Source organism: Aythya ferina (assembly GCF_964211825.1).
Source record: "Aythya ferina genome assembly, chromosome: 2".
NCBI lineage: Eukaryota > Metazoa > Chordata > Aves > Anseriformes > Anatidae > Aythya > Aythya ferina.
The window spans coordinates 109,552-129,586 of NC_140297.1; the positions used below are offsets into that span (position 1 = coordinate 109,552).

At 48.1% G+C, this 20,035-nt stretch overlaps 3 long non-coding RNA genes across 4 annotated transcripts in view; all 3 read right to left on the reverse strand.

Annotated features, from left to right (window-relative positions):
• Positions 1 to 20,035, reverse strand: part of LOC311432622 — a 54,355-nt gene that overhangs the window by 32,643 nt on the left and 1,677 nt on the right. The window lies entirely within an intron of this gene.
• On the reverse strand, positions 2,622 to 4,677 carry LOC311432566. The gene is made up of 3 exons (XR_014690136.1): positions 4,224 to 4,677; positions 3,900 to 3,953; positions 2,622 to 3,799 (listed from the first exon to the last, which is right to left on the reverse strand). It is a non-coding gene; the product is annotated as an uncharacterized lncRNA (long non-coding RNA).
• Positions 9,177 to 12,565, reverse strand: LOC311432633. Of its 2 annotated transcripts, XR_014690189.1 has the most exons (3): positions 12,424 to 12,565; positions 10,065 to 10,163; positions 9,177 to 9,641 (listed from the first exon to the last, which is right to left on the reverse strand). It is a non-coding gene; the product is annotated as an uncharacterized lncRNA (long non-coding RNA). The 2 variants fall into 2 exon arrangements; XR_014690190.1 differs by lacking the exons at positions 9,177 to 9,641; positions 10,065 to 10,163 and adding an exon at positions 10,662 to 11,351.

Genomic DNA, 20,035 nt, shown 5'->3' on the forward strand with positions numbered 1-20,035 from the left:
AGAGAAGGTCACATCCACAATGGATACGCAAACAGTGCGGCACATGCAGAGGACTCAAACACAGAGACCAGAGCCAGACAAATAAAACAAACAAACAAACAAACAAACAAACTGAAGTCCACAAATGCCACAAGGCCATGAATGCATAGCAGCCCCGGCAGGGGTAATGGCAGACATACCCTTTGCAGATGAAAAAGGTGACCCCGCTCAGTCTCTTGGTAATACTGCACCAACACGGTCAAGCCTCTTGTAGCATGTCATCAAGCTGGTTTTAGTCCTCTGGAGAGTTACACAAGTGGGTTGATTCATCTAGAGATTAAAATACAGATCAAACACAGGAGCGTATCCCACCATCCCAAAAAAAAAGTGAGCCAGCAACCTCTGCTACATATCCCTCTATGAAGTGAATTCCAAGCCCTTAGAATTCCAGAAATCCATAGACTCCAGCCTGCCTAGAGAACCCGGCAACTGACTGAAGGAAAAACAAAGCACTTACCCCCAAAGAGCAGCCCAGGCAGAAGGAGCTCTCTGACGGCATACTTGGGGCTCATATACCTTTTGGTCCCACCCAGCACCCAAACCCAATCACCTGGGAAAGGGGAGGGGCAAAGCACATGAAAGTAGAAAGAGGAGGAGCAGCAGCTGTGGTTTATTTACTTATTTATAAGGCTTAGCTCAACAGCATGCAGAGGGCAGACAGGAGAACTGGGGTGTTTCTAGAAGCAACAATCCCCATGCTTTCGCTGCAGCTTTGAATATTGAAAGGACAACACAACCAAGCAAGTAACTGAAGCTTTTTCAGCTCGAATTAGCTCAAACTTTTATTTACGCAGAAAGAAAAATCTAGGAGCAGAACAGATTATACGCCAACAAAATCAATTCCGTTCCACTCGCAGCAAAAATCACTTCCTTCAGCAGGCTATCTGAGAACCAAAAGGCTATGCTGATGGGTCAAAACACACTACAGGACACTGGGGCCGGGCCCTCCGCTGCACCCACTTAAAACCCATCCCTACACTCACCAAGGTGCAACCCCAACCCGAACACAGACGCAGCATTTCAGCCTCAACACAGTTTCCAGAACTGCTGGAAAGCAAGCTTCATCCTCAGCGAGGCGTGCTCAGGCTGCACAGGAGGGGGCTTCGGGCACCTCTTTGCCTACCGAAGAAGACCGCCATCAGCACCTGCTTTGTTCCGATCCTAAAGGCTAACATCACAGCCCACGTCGCCTGGGACACCTGATAAACAGAAGAGAAAGCAGCCATACCGTTTTCAAGCCGTCCCTGCACGTGTCGCTCCTCGATGATCTGCAACCTCCTCTCAAATCCTCAACCGCTTCTGTGGAGAGCCTGCCATGGCACCTGCAAAGCAAGACCCTTCGCAGTCACCTCGTGCTACTTGGCAGTTCTGCTCCAATCCAGCTCACAAACAGCCCGCCCTTCCCGTGCTGCTCTTCAGAGTGCAGCTTGGCCCCTCTGAGCCTGTGCGACACACCTGTGAAACAAAAAGAAAAGCATAGGCTGAAGCAGCATCCAAAGCCACAGCACAGCTGGGACAGTTACTCTCATCTGCTCCCTAACCTCTGCTCCCTCACCTGCCCTCGAGGCAGATGCTTCCATCTGCTCTCTTAGGCCAGCTACAACACCCCTGAAATATCAACAGGATTTTTACTGTACTTTGTGCAGTTAAGTAACTGCAGTGACAACTGCACCCCTAAAGTACCTGCTACATCTGTTCATCGCTCACCTTGCCAAAAGCAGCTCCGGTCAAGTCCCGCGTTGTACACTGTGTTTCAGCTTTAACAAATGAAAACGGTCACAAGATAATCATTCAGCTGCCAGCATTAGCACCCATCCCTCAACAACACAAAGGGACCCCGCTTACAATATTATCATTTCAAAACAGCAGCCCCCATACCTCAGCACACCTCAGAAGTAGACCAAGCCAGTCACCGAGCTGCCTACGGAGCGCTGAACAGTTCCGGAAGGAGCTCTTTCCTGTGACAGGTTCCTCCAAAGGTTTACGCTCTACTGGGGACAGGAGAGAAATAAAAATAAAAGTTTCAAAAACCCCTTATCTGTAAGCTTTCAAGATTCCACAGACCTCCTCCTCAAGCACACCGTTCAAGCACTATGCGAGCAGCTGCTCACAAGCAGCTCAACTCTTCCCCCCCACACGCACATCTGACAAACACCACAGAGATGACTGTGCCTGCTGCCCTTCAGTACGTGCCCAGAGGCAGACCAGATGTCTTCGCCAACACAGTCCGGACAATGTATTAGCACACCCATGCACTGCCACGTTAGCTGTCATCACTAACTGCCAGGCAGGACAGCTCCAGACCAAACACATACACACACAGCCACGCCACAAACACTACAAACAAAACACACAACACAAGGCGCAAGAAAAAGTGACCCCCGGAGGGAAGCCCTATGGCAACAGCAAGTCACAACAGGTGCTCTGCACCAGACCCAAGGAGAGACTCAAATGTCACGACACGCGACTGGAAGACACTGCCAGAACTGGGGTGATGGAGGCCTAAAAAGCCTTCCTTCAAGACAAGAGACCAGAAGGATGGGGACTGAAAAACCCATATGATTCAAAGATCGAAGCCGAAATTCCTTTAAGCGGTATATTCTTTATTGCAGCGCTGGATGCACGGGGGGATCTCTCCACCTATCGTGCATACCCAAAGCAGAAAGCAGTCTTGAATTTATACAATCAATCTATCAATATTCTACCGGCGTCTATACATATTCATTGCCTACCCCCGCCTTCCCTCGCTTCTCATGCTAATTAGCCTTTTGGCACCTTGCGCCTGAGTAGAGCCTCCCAAGAACTGTGGGCAGGGGCCTTTGGGACGTGGGCAGGGGTCTTTGGGAGGAAGACCCCGAGTCTTCCTCACATTGTACTTTTCACCTTTGGTCAGGAATCCGCTGAGTTGGCATGTTTCTTAATCGCAAGAGCTGGCTGTTGCTAATTCTTCCCTTTGTTGTGTCTTTATAATGAATTCCAACGTCCAGTTTTGAGATTTATAGTCCTTACATTTGTTTCTCTGTCCGTCTGCCGCTTCCTTATCGTGAGTTCCGGTGTCTTGTTTCGAGATATACAGTCCTTGTCTGGGGACTGTCCTTGCCTCCCCAATACCTCCTTAATCACATAAGACGACGCTTAGGAAATCAATTCCCAAGCAAGAGCTCCTGATGCGGCCCAGATGACTTCCACAAGAGCGAGGATGGAAACAGATGCGATCTCAAACCGAATATGATGCACGAGACCTGAAACAGAACTGCACTTCAAGCAGCGACTGCAAGACAAGAAGTGCTCGGATCAGAGCCACGATGACAAAACAAGCACTGAGGCCCTTCAGCACCGCTACCAAGTCGCCTGTCTGGTCTGTCCAGTGTAAAAAGCTAGAAGGATATCAAGACCCGAGAAGCACAGAACAGACATTGCAGAAGCAACACTACAGGACAGACGAACAGAAGGAAACTGTCCTGCCTGGCGCACGCACTCACGCTACAAAATAATCCCGCTGCTTCTATTAGCCTGGTGACCCAACCACAAGCAGCCTGAACGTGACCCAGCCTGAACCACCCTCGCAGCGGCACCAAGTATTTTCAGCCAGCTGGCTCCACGCTGCTCTGGCTCCCAGCTCCCATTAGCCACCCCAGATATGCAAATACCAGGTGCCCCCCAACTTAGCTCTCAGGTTGCTGCATGGTAAATTCCCTCCGCCTCAAGAAATACACAGGCACTGGTCGTCATCTTAGTCAATTGCCAGGCTCATCATCAGCTGCAAAAACAGAGTACCAGCATTCACTAGCATGCCGGTCATGATGCCCACCTTCTCCACAACACTGACTACTGCTGATGCAACATACAACTATGCTCACCTGTTCCTCTCCAAATCCAAGCTCCAACAGTGCAACCAGTATCATCCACACCACCTGGGAAAACAAAGGGATTAAATGATCGTTGCGTTCACAACACATCACCCAATGGTGTGTTTTTTTTGTTGTTGTTGTTTTTGTTATTGTTGGTTTTTGTGTGTGTGTTTCCTGTATTTATTTATTTTTTAGTCTGCTTTAGCTCAACGGCATGCAGAGTGCAGACAAGAAAACTGGGGTGTTTCTAGAAGCAACAATCCCCACGCTTTTGCTGTAGCTTTGAATATTAAAAGGACAATACGACCCAGCAAGTAACTGGAACTTTCTTACCTGGAATTAGCTCAAACTTTTCTTCACATTGAAAGAAAAATCTAGGAGCAGAACAGATTATACACCAACAAAATTGAGTCCATTTCATCCCCAGAAAAAAAATCACATGCTCTCATCCCCTCCTGTACCTCAGCCGCTTGCCTACCCCACGTGGCACACGCTTCCATCTGTTCTCTTTACCCACTTATAGCACCTCTAAAAGGCAAACTGGAATTTTACTCTATTGGCTGTAGGAAAATAACTGCAGTGACAACCGCGCCCCAAACTGAGCCAGCAGCCCCTACTAAACATCCCTCTCCTAAGTGAATTCCAAGCACTTAAAATCCAGAAATCCATAGACTCCAGCCTGCCTAAACAACCCTGCAACGGACAGAAGGAAGAACAAAGCACTGTCCCCAAAAGAGCAGCCCAGGCAGAAGGAGCTCTCTGATGGCATGCCTGGGGCTCATATAGCATTTAGCCCCGCCCAGCACCCAAACCCAATCACCTGGGAAAGGGGAGGGGCAAAGCACATGAAAGTAGGAAGAGAGCAAAAGGAGCAGCTGTGTTTTGTTTTGTTTTCCTTTCCTTTCCTTTCCTTTGTTTTTTAAAATCTGTTTTATCTCAAAAACATTCAGAGAGCAGACAAGAGACCTGTGGTGTTTCTAGAAGCAAAAATCCCCTTTTGCTTTTGCTGCAGCTTTTAATGTTGAACTGATAACGGCACCAAGCAAGTAACTGAAACTTCTTCAACTGGAATTAGTTTAAACACGCTCACCGTCATCTGCAAACACAGAGAACCAGCATTCACTAGCCCTAACCCTAACCCCAACCCTCACCCTAAACTCTAACCCTAGCCCCAGCCCTAGTCCCTAAGCCCAACCCTGGTTCCCGAGAACTTCATTTCCAGGCATGCTCTGGGCGCTCAACATGGCCTCCCGGAGGTCCGGAGGCCCAGAACTACATTGCCCGGCATGCTCCGGGCACCCAACATGGCCTCCCGGAAGTTCGGAGTCCCAGAACTACATCTCCCGGCATGCTCCGGGCAGTCAACACGGCCTACCGGAAGCCTGGTGCCGGAAAACTACACCTACCAGAATTCCCTGGACAGCCAGCACGGCCAATCAGAGGCCGAGTTTTCGAGAACTACATTTAACAGCACTCACTGTAACCCTAGCCCTTCCCGCCCTTACACAAAAAAGCCTCAAGCCCTATCCCTAAACATCCTCGAAACCCCTACGGACCTAACCCAAACTATTTACCACACTAAACCCCTGAAGTCCTATGCCTAAAACCCCTAACCCAATAAATTAAGACGCTCAAATCCCAAACCCGCAAAATTGAGATGCTCAAATCCCAAACCCCCTTCCAAAAAAGAAAAAGAAAAATCAAGAAAAAAAAAAATCAAACAAAACAAAAACAACAAAAGGGGTAGATCTGGTGGCATCTGCCCTGTAACCCTGCAAAAATCACGAGGGACCTAGAACAACAAAGCAAACGCACAAAATAACATTGACATCCTATCCATAAATGTGCTATAACAATTAATCACCTCCAAAGAGCTTCAAGCAATAAATGCACATACTACTAGATCGGTTTCCTCTAAAAGATCGTACCAGACCCTGACCCACCAAAAGAACCCTGCATGTAGCTAACAGAAGCATCAACAAAGCACTGACCCCAAAGAGCAGCCCGGGCAGAAGGAGCTCTCTGATGCCGTGCCTGGGGCTCCTATACCATTTGGCCCCGCCCAGCACCCAAACCCAATCACCTGGGAAAGAGGAGGGGGCAAACCACAAGAAAGAGAGCAGGAGCAGCAGCAGCTGTGTTCTTTTATTTATTTATTTATTTGTTTTTTTTTGTGCCTATCCCTAGTTTACAGCATGCAGAGTGCAGACAAAAGAACTGGGGTGTTTCTAGAAGCAAAATTTACCGTATTTATGCCTCAGCTTTGAACATAGAAAGGACAATACAACCAAGAAAGTAAATGAAATATTTTCCACGGGAATTAGCTCAAACGTTAGTGTTAGGTCAGAGGTTGGACTCAATGATCTTGAGGTCTCTTCCAACCTAGAAGATCTGTGATTCTGTGTGATTTACATATGAAGAAAAATCTAGGAGCGTAGGAAATTACACAGCAAAAAAAACAACGACGTAATAAGCAACGCGCATGCACGGCCCCACGGCCGCCTGCAGTACTCGTTTTCCACCAGCAGGAGGCGGCAGAGGGCGCCCCCGGGCCCCACCGCGCATGCGCCCCCCTCGGCCGCCTGCAGTACTCGTTTTCCACCAGCAGGAGGCGGCAGAGGGCGCCCCCGGGCCTCACCGCGCATGCGCCCCCCTCGGCCGCCTGCAGTACTAGTTCTCCACCAGCAGGTGGCGGCAGAGGGCGCCCGCGGGCGTCACCGCGCATGCGCGCCCCCCGGACGCCTGCAATACCCGATTAAAACCAGCAGGTGGCGGCAGAGGGCGCCCCCGGGGCCCCACCGCGCATGCGCGCCCCCCGGCCGCCTGCAGTACCCGATTAAAACCAGCAGGTGGCGGCAGAGGGCGCCCGCGGGCGTCACCGCGCATGCGCGCCCCTCGGCCGCCTGCAGTACCCGATTAAAACCAGCAGGTGGCGGCAGAGGGCGCCCGCCGGTGCCACCGCGCATGCGCGCCCCTCGGCCGCCTGCAGTACTCGTTTTCCACCAGCAGGTGGCGGCAGAGGGCGCCCGCGGGAGGCCTTGTCGGGCGGATCACAGCTCGCCTACTGTGCCATTCGGAGCTTGTGGCTGTATTTTTTCCAACGTATTTGCTACCCACACCCCGCGGGGCAGCTTGTCTTACAAAGAATTCTCTCTGTTAATATTCTCTTTAAGGCGGGCACGAAGCATCCACTGCTCTTCTAAGCAAGCAACCTTCCTTCTGTGCTCCCTTCGGGATGCAGGACTATGTGCACTCAGATTTATTCCACTCATTTTTCTTCCCCTTTTCATTGGCACAGTCTCCAAGGACGCCTGGCTTTCTTCTCACAGACTCGCGTCCGTTTCAGTGTAAGGCATCTAATCCAAATTCAAATTATCCAGATAAAACAATAGAGAGGTAAGAGAGAACTGTCTGAGTTAAAGTCACCATCTTTCTGTAACTAATTTAGCAGACAGCTGTACCACATCAGAGGAGGAGGTTTAGATGCTAACCAGGTCAGGCACATCACGGTCAAGTGAGCGCCCCCGGAATCACTAAAGAAACTTAAGGAAGAATCTACTAGAAGAAAGCTGTCTCCTCTTACCACCACCTATTTAAAAGATAGTGTAGTACAGGCAGTTCTACGTGCATAAAACCACATACACACAGTATACCTGACCCAAGTAAATTCCCTCTGAGAAGTCCACCATTAAGCAAAAGAGGTGTATTGTGGTGACATACAGCTGCCGTGTAATGATCCTGAAGGGATGAATCGCCCTATGTATTCCAAGGTACTCCTGTGGTTCGTTTGTTTTTTTTTTCAAGTACGTTCCCGCTAAGAAAAGAGTTCAGAATTGTTTATAACGAGTTCGTTCCAAGTGTCACTTTCTCACTTAACGTAGTAATAAAGATACGCTGCTGCTTTTGGATTTTATTTCCTTCTTGAATCTCACTGGTGTAATTCCAATGGTCAAACAACCTCTTCCAGAAAGACCAGCCCACTGCTTCACAGGAGAAGGAAAAGATGTCTCACACACGCTGGCTAGTACTAAAAAGAGTAATAGGAAGAGAAGTTCAGGCCATCAATGTAAGTATGTTTCCCTGCCTCTTCTGCTGGCTGGTCAAGTGGAATCCTCAGGACAGCCCCAGTACCTTGTGAAGAGCTTCTTAACGCCAGCACAACTTCAACCTGTCTTTTAAAAGAAAGCTGTTAAAGGAGCAGGAGACTGTTTTTAAATGAGAACAACCGAAAATAAAATTATCTGAAGAGCCACTTACTACTGGCATATTACCGTTTAAAAGGAAAATATTAATTACGTGCAGGTGCTCCAGTCTTCGTTGCATTTTCTGTGATTCACAACATTACCTTTGAACAAAAGAGTAAGAGGAACGGAAGGGAGGATATTAACTCGGGTAACCAAGGATTTGGTAAGCTGGAACTTGGTGTCTTTAACACTTTAGCCTTGGAGCAAAAATGTACACCCTGTACAGGCTGAGCTGACTGATGAGGCAGGTGCTCCAGGGTACGTGCTACCGGGAGGTAAGTAACAAACACATTCCGCAGCTATTACCAGAAGTGGGGTTTCAGGATATGCAGACTGGTTTCACAAAAAATATTAGCGGTCTGTTGGTGACAGACAATTTGAGGAATTCAGCGCTGCCCATTACAGACTCCTCAGATCAGCACTTAACGAGAATTAATAAAACGTTTTTTTTTTTTTATATATATATATATATACACACACACACACACACACACACCTATGTTCAAAAAAATGCATACAGTTAAAATATCAAATTAGTGATCCGGTAACAACACTGTTCAAAACCAATCTCTTTTGTATGAACATTAAAATAAATGCACACTTTTAAAAGCATTTCTTTTTAGTGCTTCCAAAGCACAGCGTGTGCCAAGGCAAGGCCACCTGAAGAATCTCCGTCCTCCTCACGGGATGAAAGAGAACTGAAGTCAGGGACCTGGGAAGCCTCAGGTGCGCTTTCATAATGTCTGCAGATAAAAACAGAAGAGAGTCTGAGGTAGATTGTTTAGTAACCACCAAGTGGTAACAGTCACAGGGCTGTCTTTAGCTTTCATTAACACAACAGCAGTTTCTTTACTCTCGATCTATGCTGAATCTCAAGTTTAAAGGCATGGCTAGCAGTTCTCGGGAACAAGGCCCTCGTCTCTGTGCTGGCAACATGCAGTATTACCAGTGCAGGTGTTTCTGGGAGTTTTGGTTGGTTGGTTGGTTTTTTATTGGGGGGGGGGGGGGGGGGGGACGGGGACGACACAACAGATGGGATCTCTCCACAATGCAGACACTGTGTGCATTTGACAGTGCCCCATTTTAGTGCGATCCACTGCCTATTGCACGTAAAACGGCTAATGACAGTATTCAAGTGAGTAAATTCTCACCACCTGCAGGAGGGGCAGCAATGGTTATTTTTTTCAGCCTGTTGAGCAAAGAGCACCCTCCACAGGAAAAAAGCCACACCTTTCGTAGCACGTCCTTAAGGTTACAGCCCAGCTTCTGCCGATAGAGGTTCGTAAAGTTAAAGCTCTGCTGCTTCTTCTCGGACTCTGACAGTAAGATCACTTGACCGCCAGGATGGCGAGGGCAACAGCTACGTCCTCTTCCACTCTTCTGCGGCACAGCAAACTCATTCCCGGTCCGTATTCCTCTGGCTGGTACACTATTATCTACCGTTCACCTGATTAACTCTGTTGGGTAGGCTGTTGAACTCTAGCTCCTCTAGCGTTCTCTCTAAGTGCTGTATTAAGACACGATTTTTAAACCTAGGGAAGTAATTTCATTTCTTCTTCCAAAAACAGCAGTTAAATAACTCAGTATTATTTGGCCACGACAAACAGTATTAGCGGAGGCTCTCTGTTTCCAGCATGGAAGAGCTTCCCTCATTTCTGACATCAGAATGGCAAATTTAATTTGATACAGCCATCTTTCCCCAACCCACGCAAATTCTGGGTCTTTCTTCCATAACCACCCGTATCTTTCTATTTCACACTTCAGCTCTAGGTAACGACCATTTACTTCAGAAAATACAACGGCAGTTTGACCGCTGAAACTGTAATAATTTAAGTATGTCAAAACAAAACACTTGTTTTGGAAAAGACTGAGATTTGCTATCATGAACAACGTTAGCGTTTAACTCCGAATCATTCGTATCTATACAAACCTTGCTCCTTCCCTTATAGCAAATTCAATGAAATACTTCTGAGTTTCCATCCGTCCTTGTACGTACCTCCTCAAGAAGAGAGAAGATTTTTTTCACGATCTTAAACAAGAGATCCAAACAGATATTAGAAACAGATCTTGTAAATGCATTTTCAGTAAATCTCAACAGCCAAAGGAAAAACAACAAAGCCTAGAGTTTCCCATTTCTGCATACAGTAATGCACGTAAGAAAAAAAAGCCAGCATACCAATAATTTGAAGTGATATCGATTAGCTGATATTCAAATGTAACGCTGAATTTTCTTCTCTTAAAAGAGCAGTATCTAGAAACACCTGCCCTTGGAAAATGCAGACTAGGTTTAATCAGCAGAGAAGCCTTGTATCTCCACGAACACGCTGCCATGATCAGCAGTTAATAGAAACAAAGGCATACCGAGCCATGTTTCAACCTAGAGCTGTCATTTTTGAAAGCAGAGGTTTAAGGTAACTACTCTTTACAAGAGGACCGATCTATGTGGAGCATGAGCACGATTGTCTCGTATAAAGTTTAACAACAAAAAAAAAAAAGTAGCGCAAAAGAATGAACCGGACACCTTAGATGTGAAACAACAGTATTTTTTCATTGGTTTCTGTGTTTTCTTCTCTGAACCAACTATGAAAACACGAATGGTGCTGTGACTAAGCCTGCTTAAGAGTGCTGCAGTAAGGACGGTGAGGATATAAAGTTGGACTCTGAATACATGTACTTACTTTCTTGTTCTTCCACTACTTGTACACGAGTAATCAAAAATCATTCCAAATCTGAGGTTTTATTTTCAAAATAGATCCTCATTTCAAGAAAAAGTCTTCTGTACCCCTAGCCTATTTTTAATACACTAATAAAGAACTTACTTCTTCCACGTTTGCAAACCTCTTTCACCACTCTGATTTTAATACCAGCATCGCTTCCCTCCAACATTGTAGGTGTTATTTTAAATCAATTTGGCACAGATTCAGAAGTAGACTCCATCACTCGTTTTTGGTCATCTCCAGCCACGCTGTAATTTAGAGGCCCTCGAACAAGTGCATTGGTACCAGGTTTACGATCCAAGCCATCTTTGCATCATTTAAGCAATTGAACTCATCATGTAGAGAGTCTAAGTCACCAGGTGACATTTCATCCTCTCCCTTAACAGCTGGAACCGAAGAAGCCATTTGCACAGACAAGCCATCAATTTGCTCTTCCAGCAACTGACAGTTTTCTGCTTTCTTCTCTCCATTACCATCTTGGACAGTACTGATACCAGTGTCTGAAAATTAAGAAGGAGCTTAGTAGTGCATATAACTGCAGGATCAAAAAACACAGAAGGACATTATTCTGCATCCCTTCTTGTTGAAAGTACTGTGGAGAGAGTTACTCAGCACTGTCAGATCACTTCAGTAGTTTTATTCACCCTTTGACGCAACCACAGGAATACCTCCTTTTGGGCTGCTACCGTCTCATATGACTGTCGTGAAGTTATTTGCTGTATTCCCATTTCAGTGACTAAAGCAAACTAAAGTTTCCCCTCCTTCCCCCAGTTCCAGCAAATTTTTCTTTCGACTCTGCTGCAACAGGTGGGTAAATTACTATTTGTGAGAAATTTAAATTTTTTTTTTTTTTTTTTTTTTACACACTTTCCTTCCCCACTTCTCCCTTCCCCACTATAGAATACACAAATGAGAATTAAAAGCTGAAATGAAATCCTTGCTACCGCCAAACCATCGTGGTGAAAGGTTTCAGCACTTTTTAGAAACAGTTCCAAATTATTGCTCATTCAGGACTTCGTTACCTATAGCAACAGCCTGTTTGTCTAAGCCGACCAAAGAAATTCAGTCCCAATTAACTCTAAAACTTACGTGTCCTTTTGAATTAACACGGAAAGCACGGAGACCTTTTTTTTTTTTTTCCTGCACACTATGTCCATTTATGACCACACAAGTTCCTGTACTACAACAACTCCAACACACCTTTATTTGTTGGCATGCCTTTGAGGTTCAGATATGGTGACGGAGATCCAGCAGCACAGGGTGGCCCTTTCCCACCAACATGGTTTGTCACAACAGTGACTGTGGCCGTCGCAATAGCGGCGACGTGCTACGCCTTCTCTCTTTAGTGATGCTGGAGTATTGGGCTCTCCAGGACGCTTGATCTTATTCTGAGGCCCAGCAACAAATTTATCTGCTTCATCTATCATCGTACCCTGAAAAGACTTTTTTTTTTTTTTTTAATATAAGTAAAAAACAATTGCTTCGTCAATTCACTACCAGAGTATTTGCCTCCGTGTTACAATTCAGTTACTTTTCAAATAATGATACAGCAGATAGCAAGACTTCTCCTACCTTCTCATCCTGTTTGAACAGACTGCCAAGTGTATGAAGAAGCCTTTTTGGTTGATCTGGATCAATCTCCCGAAGGGGTGAAGGCATCATTTTCAACTACTCCTGATGATTTCCCCTTTGAGCAACAGGAACGCCGTGAAGGCAGTCTGCAGCAGAACAAGGTATCTAAATTTAGTCTACCTTAAGACTAAGGAAATACAAGCCTCGCATGCTTCCATTTCCAGTGTTAGCATTTAAGATCTAGAAATCACTATTTCCTCCCTCTACAAAACAAAGGAAAAGCAAAAGGCAAATAAAGCCCCTCTTTCCTTTCACCATCACTATAAGAACATCTACTGCATCCTGTTGCACAGGAAAGCTCACCCATGAAACTGAATTTTCAAATTCCAAGCACGCACAACATGTTTTGTGACAGAAGGCAGAAATTTCATTCTTTTCCTTCGGAATCTAGGGAAGGACGACTGACCCAAGAAACGATGCAAAGTCTACTTCCTCTCCCACACCGAGGACAGAAACACTACTTAGGTGAATTAAATAGCTGTACCAGAATATTAATAAATAATTGTGTCCATTTACCTTCATCCTGCCCCACGATATCCCTGTGTGTTTTCAGAAGATTGCTTCTCATTCCGGTTAGCTGATCTAGAAGATTGTGACAAGACATATCATATGCATTTCTGAATGCCCGTGGCTTCAAATCCTAGTTTTATAATAAAACAAGTAACTTTCAGTTAACCCGCGAGTTCTCACGCACAAAGAAATTGCTCTGTGGGCTGTACTACCGTTAACTACTAAAAAAAAAAAACAAAACAAAAAAAAATTCCAAAACAACTTCAGACATTCTGAACGTATTCTGAAACAACTTTCTTTCCATCTCTCCGGAAAGAGCTTTCCTCCTATCTGTGACAAAGGAAAAAAAAAAAAAAAAAAAAGTTGTGATCGCGGGAGTCGTTACACAAAGCCACACTCTGTGAATTCACTACTACAGTTAAGATCATTTTTAGTCAAAAATACCTCGGCAGCAATGCTATCACTGCAAACATAGCGTTGCCAAAAAAAAAAAAAAAAAAAAGAAATTCAACTCAAGATATAGGAGAGGGCGAGCTAAAAGCACAAATAACATGACCGATGGAGGCTGCAACAACCACCTGGTAGATGGTTGTCCACAGCCCTCGGATTGCATGGTCGTCTTTCCTGACAAACGAATACTGGAAGAACAGAAAAGATACACCGTGTGTCCGCAAAAGCCTTCGGGGAGACTACTGAAAGGAAAACCAAACCAAAAAACTAGGAACAGCAAGTGGCGTATACGTCAGTTTTGTTAACAGAGCACCACTAATGTACCAGGAATTTCCACATTCTTCGCCCCTCCTCTACCTTGAAAATGTCACCCAATTCTGTCAGTGTCTTCACCATCAGCATTTATTTATTTATTTCGTTTTTCACGTGGACATCCGAGGAAAACATTGAGTACCCTGTCATCGAGGAAGAAGAGAGGGGGGGGAAAAAAAAAAAAAAAAAAAAAAAAGAGAGATGAGGGGGGAAGAAGCACTGCCATTCCTTTCCTCGGTAATGCGAGCAAAAAGCTCAGGCGCTCAGCAACAATGTGCTTTGAAAGATAAAACACAGAAGAAACTGCACGTTATTTAGTCTCAGCTACAGAGTCACGTGTATTTGTACCTGCTCATTTATTCATCTGCCAGTGTATTTTAGTACAAACGCTACAGAACATAGAAACCGCAAGGTTACTACTACCTTTTGTGACCGACGCGATCTTTGGCAGGAACAGCTATCGAAAAAGAACCAACAAAATCCCCTTCGTCGACAGCCATCCGAACCTTTATCGTCTAACAGCAGTCCTACAAACATCCCCTGGGATGCTCAACTCCTGAAACTTTCTGTTCAACTTGAGGCAGAACAAGCCCTTACCCTGGGCACCTTCACCCAGCTCTCCACTGCTAGCAGAGTAGCACCCTGATACTGTCCAGGACGCGCTGCAGCAGCCTACTCGCTTACGCGTATTTACTGCAGCCTGGTTCGAGACGCGCACAGAGGGACCCACGAAAAATCCACCCTTTCCTTCAGAGAAGTAAATACATACATACATACGGACGACACGGTAAGGAAGAAAAGCTGAACACACAGCATGCGGTCCTTTACCGTGGGGCAGATCCAGCATCAGCACAAGGAGCTTTGGGGCACGTGAGCGATCATCTACACCGGCCATCGCGACAAGCCAAACTCACGCACACGAGCCTCGACCTAAAAACACAGAACACATTAAGTTCCTTTATAGCTTATGGAAGTAACAACCAGCATCTTAGATGCAGTTGGATAGTTGGATTGCATCAGCTTAGGGACTGCCTCCTTCAAAACGCACAGGGGGGTGGGGAAACCAGTCTTGGAAACCTGTTGCCTAACAGGAAGGAGACTGTTGTCTTCTCCTCCATAGGTGACGTTCTTCCAAGCATCGTCCTGCTCCTGGATTTTACCAGCCGCGACGGGATGGTCCTACCGGCGTGAGTCGGGAACGCTTCCCACGGGGTTTCTGTGACACTGAAGTAAGTTTTCCGCAGGTACAAGTAACGCAGCACGAGACGGCAAGGAAGCTAAGGCACCGTCTGCAGCACAGCACGTGTGCGATATTGGGCCTGAGGGGACCAGTCAAAGCCTGCAGTAATCGCTGAACAGGTGGGCAAGCAGGGAGCCCTACGGGAAACAAAGCTCACGTTCTGCAAAGCTCTTTTCCCGTCAAGAAGACGGCCTTTTCTATTCAGCGCATTTACTGAACTTTAGGCTACTTCCCATTCGCTTTGGCAAGTTAGCCTTTGCGTAAGCCAAGAGGTTTTAAACTGCCAAGCACCACTGATGGTTCTTGTTCTCCAACAACAGGGAATTTCAATCAGGGCACTCGTTAACAGGAAAGCCTGGCTCTGTTTCACACAAATCACGTACCTAAACCACGGAGACAGGAGTCTGCAGGAAGAACTCTTTAAAAGGTGAACTTAAAGAGAAGGATACTACTCATTTTTCCACAACTTCTGCAAGGACTGCGGCAAAAAAAGGCTGAACCAGGGACGTCTCTATCATCATCCCCTCTAGAATTCAGCAACTCCATACAGTTATGGGGCAAATACCACAGCTGCAGCGCAAGACAAACAAAGACCTCGAAGGTCACGTTTCTGCCTGCGTACCGAGTTCCGCTGGGAAGACCCCCCACCTCTGGAAAGACCCCCAGCCGCTCAACTCCCAAGCAACGTTGCCACGGCCAGTGCTTACGCAGAGTTTTGCTCTCTCTCGCTGCTCAGTACAGGCCCAAGGCCTCCTTTATTGCACACAGTTCAAGCAAAACTCTTGGGACATAACCAAGAGACAGACAGACAGACAGACAGAAATTGCCTCTCACGTCTGTCCTCACTGACCGCAACCAGCGTCCTGGAAAGCCCCGCAAGCACCGGTCTATTCCTAGGACAACTCCGAAAGCTGAGGCGGGACAAAGTTTAGCCTCTCGTACCAAAGACTGAGCAACAGACAGAGCCTGACAGGCCAGTTCATTCTAGGTCTAAGAGGCTACTACGACTCGGCAGGCACTACGTGCCTTCCTTCCCTTTGCGCTTCCCAGCGCCGAGCAGCTCGCGCTTCCGCAAATTCAATGAAGCCTTTGAGCCGGGGCTGCAGGAAGCTTACGAGCACGCCTTGATTCCACCCCGAGGTCGCTGCGACTTACCTGGGCAGTCGGGACGGACGGGCTGCTCTCTCTCCTGAGAACCCTGCGACCGCAGCACGCCAGCTGCGGCTTTCCTCGCTTTACCCGGTGCGCCACCTTCGCTCGGCAACAAACCCCGCAGGGGTCCTAGCGGCGGGGAGCTGCTTCTGCCCCGGTGAACCGCAGCACAAGGAGAGAGCCGGCTGTCAGGACGCAGGGAGAGGAAAGCCTCCGAGGCGCGGCGCGGCGCAGCCCAACGATCAAGCGCAGCGAGGACCCGCGCCCGGCCTCAACACCCCCCGCCCCTCCCGGCCCGACGCTCCGAGGAGGCACCCCCGGAGGCTCTCGCTCGCCTCACCGCCGGCAACCGCGCTCGCCGCCAGCGGCAACCTGCGCCTCCCGGCGCGCACGGCCCGGCCCCGGCCCGGCCCCGGCCCGGCCGCGCAGCCCGGAGCCCACGTGGCCGCCCGGCAGCGCAGAACTACAGCTCCCAGCATGCCTCGGGACGGAGCACTCCAGCCAATCCAGAGGGGCGTCGGCCACGCGCACGCAACGGCACCTCCTCCTGCTGCCCTCTCTGCCCCCCCCCGCCGCCGCAGCCGCCCCCCTCTCCCCTGTCCCCTCTCCCCCAGCCCCCCGAAGCCGCCCCAGCTCCTCTCGTGCTCCGAGCATCTCCAGCATTTCAGGAACTGGAACCCTGGAACCGCTGACGTCTGGCACGTGTCAGAAACGTGGCAGGAGACGTACTCTGCTGTCGCAAGGCACTTGCAAAGCCGGCCCGACAGCTGAAGCAGACTCACACAGTCCACCGAGCAACTCGGGGCCCCCACTGCTGTCCACTCACCCTCATGCTTCGTTCAAGCTTCCGTGCCTACGCCCTGAGCTACAAGAAACAAAGAGAGAAGGTCACATCCACAATGGATACGCAAACAGTGCGGCACATGCAGAGGACTCAAACACAGAGACCAGAGCCAGACAAATAAAACAAACAAACAAACAAACAAACAAACTGAAGTCCACAAATGCCACAAGGCCATGAATGCATAGCAGCCCCGGCAGGGGTAATGGCAGACATACCCTTTGCAGATGAAAAAGGTGACCCCGCTCAGTCTCTTGGTAATACTGCACCAACACGGTCAAGCCTCTTGTAGCATGTCATCAAGCTGGTTTTAGTCCTCTGGAGAGTTACACAAGTGGGTTGATTCATCTAGAGATTAAAATACAGATCAAACACAGGAGCGTATCCCACCATCCCAAAAAAAAAGTGAGCCAGCAACCTCTGCTACATATCCCTCTATGAAGTGAATTCCAAGCCCTTAGAATTCCAGAAATCCATAGACTCCAGCCTGCCTAGAGAACCCGGCAACTGACTGAAGGAAAAACAAAGCACTTACCCCCAAAGAGCAGCCCAGGCAGAAGGAGCTCTCTGACGGCATACTTGGGGCTCATATACCTTTTGGTCCCACCCAGCACCCAAACCCAATCACCTGGGAAAGGGGAGGGGCAAAGCACATGAAAGTAGAAAGAGGAGGAGCAGCAGCTGTGGTTTATTTACTTATTTATAAGGCTTAGCTCAACAGCATGCAGAGGGCAGACAGGAGAACTGGGGTGTTTCTAGAAGCAACAATCCCCATGCTTTTGCTGCAGCTTTGAATATTGAAAGGACAACACAACCAAGCAAGTAACTGAAGCTTTTTCAGCTCGAATTAGCTCAAACTTTTATTTACGCAGAAAGAAAAATCTAGGAGCAGAACAGATTATACGCCAACAAAATCAATTCCGTTCCACTCGCAGCAAAAATCACTTCCTTCAGCAGGCTATCTGAGAACCAAAAGGCTATGCTGATGGGTCAAAACACACTACAGGACACTGGGGCCGGGCCCTCCGCTGCACCCACTTAAAACCCATCCCTACACTCACCAAGGTGCAACCCCAACCCGAACACAGACGCAGCATTTCAGCCTCAACACAGTTTCCAGAACTGCTGGAAAGCAAGCTTCATCCTCAGCGAGGCGTGCTCAGGCTGCACAGGAGGGGGCTTCGGGCACCTCTTTGCCTACCGAAGAAGACCGCCATCAGCACCTGCTTTGTTCCGATCCTAAAGGCTAACATCACAGCCCACGTCGCCTGGGACACCTGATAAACAGAAGAGAAAGCAGCCATACCGTTTTCAAGCCGTCCCTGCACGTGTCGCTCCTCGATGATCTGCAACCTCCTCTCAAATCCTCAACCGCTTCTGTGGAGAGCCTGCCATGGCACCTGCAAAGCAAGACCCTTCGCAGTCACCTCGTGCTACTTGGCAGTTCTGCTCCAATCCAGCTCACAAACAGCCCGCCCTTCCCGTGCTGCTCTTCAGAGTGCAGCTTGGCCCCTCTGAGCCTGTGCGACACACCTGTGAAACAAAAAGAAAAGCATAGGCTGAAGCAGCATCCAAAGCCACAGCACAGCTGGGACAGTTACTCTCATCTGCTCCCTAACCTCTGCTCCCTCACCTGCCCTCGAGGCAGATGCTTCCATCTGCTCTCTTAGGCCAGCTACAACACCCCTGAAATATCAACAGGATTTTTACTGTACTTTGTGCAGTTAAGTAACTGCAGTGACAACTGCACCCCTAAAGTACCTGCTACATCTGTTCATCGCTCACCTTGCCAAAAGCAGCTCCGGTCAAGTCCCGCGTTGTACACTGTGTTTCAGCTTTAACAAATGAAAACGGTCACAAGATAATCATTCAGCTGCCAGCATTAGCACCCATCCCTCAACAACACAAAGGGACCCCGCTTACAATATTATCATTTCAAAACAGCAGCCCCCATACCTCAGCACACCTCAGAAGTAGACCAAGCCAGTCACCGAGCTGCCTACGGAGCGCTGAACAGTTCCGGAAGGAGCTCTTTCCTGTGACAGGTTCCTCCAAAGGTTTACGCTCTACTGGGGACAGGAGAGAAATAAAAATAAAAGTTTCAAAAACCCCTTATCTGTAAGCTTTCAAGATTCCACAGACCTCCTCCTCAAGCACACCGTTCAAGCACTATGCGAGCAGCTGCTCACAAGCAGCTCAACTCTTCCCCCCCACACGCACATCTGACAAACACCACAGAGATGACTGTGCCTGCTGCCCTTCAGTACGTGCCCAGAGGCAGACCAGATGTCTTCGCCAACACAGTCCGGACAATGTATTAGCACACCCATGCACTGCCACGTTAGCTGTCATCACTAACTGCCAGGCAGGACAGCTCCAGACCAAACACATACACACACAGCCACGCCACAAACACTACAAACAAAACACACAACACAAGGCGCAAGAAAAAGTGACCCCCGGAGGGAAGCCCTATGGCAACAGCAAGTCACAACAGGTGCTCTGCACCAGACCCAAGGAGAGACTCAAATGTCACGACACGCGACTGGAAGACACTGCCAGAACTGGGGTGATGGAGGCCTAAAAAGCCTTCCTTCAAGACAAGAGACCAGAAGGATGGGGACTGAAAAACCCATATGATTCAAAGATCGAAGCCGAAATTCCTTTAAGCGGTATATTCTTTATTGCAGCGCTGGATGCACGGGGGGATCTCTCCACCTATCGTGCATACCCAAAGCAGAAAGCAGTCTTGAATTTATACAATCAATCTATCAATATTCTACCGGCGTCTATACATATTCATTGCCTACCCCCGCCTTCCCTCGCTTCTCATGCTAATTAGCCTTTTGGCACCTTGCGCCTGAGTAGAGCCTCCCAAGAACTGTGGGCAGGGGCCTTTGGGACGTGGGCAGGGGTCTTTGGGAGGAAGACCCCGAGTCTTCCTCACATTGTACTTTTCACCTTTGGTCAGGAATCCGCTGAGTTGGCATGTTTCTTAATCGCAAGAGCTGGCTGTTGCTAATTCTTCCCTTTGTTGTGTCTTTATA